A 3,853-nucleotide genomic window follows, 5' to 3' on the forward strand; every position below is an offset into this window, starting at 1 on the left:
GCTGATCGGCTAGCCAAAGCCGCTTCAGCAGAACATATGATAACACCGGGTAATGTGCTTTCCTTTGTTCAAATCTTTCCGCTAATAGACCCCGACAACATGCAGGAGATACGCTCCGAAAGAAACTGGACTACGCAGATAACTTCATACCTAAAGGACGGGATATTGCCTGAAGAGAAGGAGGCAGCGAGAAAGTTAAAAGTCCGAGCGGCAAGGTTCGTCTTGATAAAAGACATTCTTTACAAGAGAGGTTTCTCCCGTCCTTACCTAAGATGTCTCGGGGTTGAAGAGGCAGACTACGTGATGAGGGAAGTACACGAAGGAATATGCGGGAATCATTCTGGATCGCGGTCGTTGGTGCACAAACTGCTACGAGCTGGGTATTACTGGCCGACCATGCAAAAGGATGCTGAGTCCTACGTTAAAAGATGCGACAAATGCCAGAGGTTCAGCCATTTTATCGGACAGCCAGCTGTAGAGCTAACCCCCATAACGGCTCCATGGCCGTTCGCTCAGTGGGGACTGGACATCATGGGACCTTTCCCAACGGCGATAAGGCAGTTAAAGTTCTTGGTAGTGGGTATTGACTACTTCACGAAATGGGTAGAAGCAGAAGCCTTGGCCACCATTACAGAAAAGAACATTAGAAGTTTTGTCTGGCGGAACATAGTATGTAGGTTTGGTATTCCTAGAGTCCTTGTCTCAGATAACGGGAGGCAGTTCGATAACGGCCCCTTCCGTGATTTCTGCACACAGCTAGGAATAAAAAACCACTACTCATCACCCGCCCATCCTCAGGCTAACGGTCAGGTTGAGGTCACAAACCGATCCCTGCTAAAGATTATCAAGACTCGGCTCGAGGGGGCAAAGGGCATATGGCCAGAAGAATTGCCAAGCATACTGTGGGCGTATAGGACAACGGCGAGGACTCCGACAGGAGAGACACCGTTTCGACTGACCTACGGGAGCGAGGCAGTCATCCCAGCGGAAGTTGGGCTCACAAGCTACAGGGTTCACAACCACGACGAGGGAAGGAATGACGAATCCATGAGGCTACAACTGGACCTTATAGATGAGGTCAGGTCGGCAGCAGAACAGAGGATCGCTAGATACCAGGATCGCATGTCCAGACATTTCAACTCCCGGGTCCGACAAAGAAGCTTCCAAGTTGGAGACCTCGTACTCAGGAGGGTCATGGGTACAACTAGAGACCCTACACAGGGAAAACTCGGCCCCAACTGGGAAGGACCCTACAGAATTACGTCGTGGAAAAGGAAAGGGACATACCACCTGGAGACAATAGACGGAGAAAAGCTACCACATCCGTGGAATGCCGAGCACTTGAGGAAATACTACCAGTGATAGCGACACGACAACCAGTTTCTCTTTTAAGACTTTTTGGCATTATTAACTTTTATTGGCACTGTTTAACTATTTTTGCTACAATATTGTCGTGCCTTTTTTTAAGCCCAAGGGGGCAGGCACTTTTCCTTTACGCATTTTATAATCAGATGCAATTTTGATCTTCTACTCGAATGTCTGTCATTGCAATTGTCTACAAAGATAACGGAAACAATAGAAGTCCACAAGATGGACGGATTATCCTACAGGGACGATCACCCTAAGTCCATAAGGTGGACGGATCATCCTACCGGGATGATAACCTTAAGTCCACAAGATGGACGGATGCAATATGAAATCCACAATGTGGACGGATCATCCCACCAGGATGATAATCTTAAGTCCACAAGATGGACGGATACAATATGAAGTCCACAAAGTGGACGGATCATCCTACAGGGATGATAACCTTAAGTCCACAAGATGGACGGATACAATATGAAGTCCACAAAGTGGACGGATCATCCTACAGGGATGATAACCTTAAGTCCACAAGAGGGACGGATACAATATGAAGTCCACAAAGTGGACGAATCATCCCACCGGGATGATAACCTTAAGTCCACAAGAGGGACGGATACAATATGAAGTCCACAAGATGGACGGATCATCCCACCAGGATGATAATCTTAAGTCCACAAGAGGGACGGATACAATATGAAGTCCACAAAGTGGACGGATCATCCCACCGGGATGATAACCTTAAGTCCACAAGAGGGACGGATACAATATGAAGTCCACAAGATGGACGGATCATCCCACCAGGATGATAATCTTAAGTCCACAAGATGGACGGATACAATATGAAGTCCACAAAGTGGACGAATCATCCTACAGGGATGATAATCTTAAGTCCACAAGATGGACGGATACAATATGAAGTCCACAAAGTGGACGGATCATCCTACAGGGATGATAACCTTAAGTCCACAAGATGGACGGATACAATATGAGGTCCACAAGATGGACGGATCATCCCACAGAGGCGATCACCCTAAGTCCACAAGGTGGACGGATCACCCTACACGGATGAATACCTTAAGTCCACAGGATGGACGGACGCAAAATCTGAGCCCACATAGTGGACGGATCACTAAGGTGATTGAAATTGAGTCCACAAGGTGGACGGATCACTAAGGTGATGAAATTAGTGCACAAAGTGGACAGATCACTAAGATGTTGAAAAAATAGACGAGCGTGCTCGCAAAGTGGACGGAAGTTAACTACGTTAAAATTTTTTACAAGTCCATCAAATACGCGATATATTTAAAATTGATGTACAACGCCACAAAGTGGACGGTTCTACTAATAAACCTCTCAAAACAGACGGAGAAGGAAAATTCTAAACGATGTAAGTGCTCAATCAACACAAGATAAATAAGTCTACAATGCGGACGGATTGTCACAGAAATATTCTCACAAAAAATCCTTCCTCAAGAAGGGAGACGGAGCTTTAGACAAAATACCAAACAATTGTAAAAAGCATATCTGAACATTAAGCAAAAAGCCCCCAAAGGCAAATGTTTAATACAATTAAAAAGGACGGATTGTCTTAAAAAATGAATAAAAAAGAAGGACGGATTGTTCACAAAATAAAGTACATATGCATCAATCTTTCTTTTCTTCAGTAACCGGGACATCCTTCGACGGGGCGGAATCTCCGTCTCCTTGAGTAGCACCGTCGCCAAAAAGGTCCTCCGTATTTTCTGAGGCGACGGGGAGGGCAGAAGTCTGGGCTTGATCTTCAAGTTTGACCATCGTCAAATCCAGCTCTGGATAAGCCTTCTTGACTTGACGGAGAGAGTCATCAAAGCCTTGAAGGAAGGAGTCCGACAGCTCGCCCAAACAGGTTTCCGAGCATCGATACTCCTCGACGGCTGCCTCTTTCGCCTGACGGATCTCAACTTTGAGTTGTTTGATCTCTGCCTCTTTATTCTCTATGGCCGTCAGCGCAGTGGCCGTCTTCTCCTCCAGCTCCTTCCTCACCTTCTCAGAAAGCTCCAGCTTCCTCTCCATCTTGGACCTCCATTGATGGAGTTGTCCGAGCTCCTCCTCCGTCTGCTCTGCCTTTGCGCGAACCCGGTCCAAGGCACTCTCACGGTTGAGACACCGGTCCAGTAGACCCTTCATCATGACCAAGGACTGCGAGTAGAAAAGAGACCGTCACATAATGTAAATAAAAAAAAAAGAGAAAAAAGAAAAGTGTAAAAACTTATTTGACATAGCCAACCTGAGCGACGGCAAAGAAGCCCGTCTCCCCCATGGCCTCCGTCGAATGGTTTCCCAGATCTTCGTAGTCTTCTGCCGTGATGATGGACGACAGCTTCTCCAATGCATACTTGGAGTCGTCGCGGAGAAGGGAAGGAGGTCTCTCTTGCTTACCCTCTGGGGCCGTCATCAGTCCTTTACCCGTCCCCTTCTTAGCTGGAGTGACGGTCTTGATACCTTCAGC

This window comes from Quercus robur, chromosome 9, assembly GCF_932294415.1.
Source record: "Quercus robur chromosome 9, dhQueRobu3.1, whole genome shotgun sequence".
In the NCBI taxonomy this organism is placed as follows: Eukaryota; Viridiplantae; Streptophyta; class Magnoliopsida; order Fagales; family Fagaceae; genus Quercus; species Quercus robur.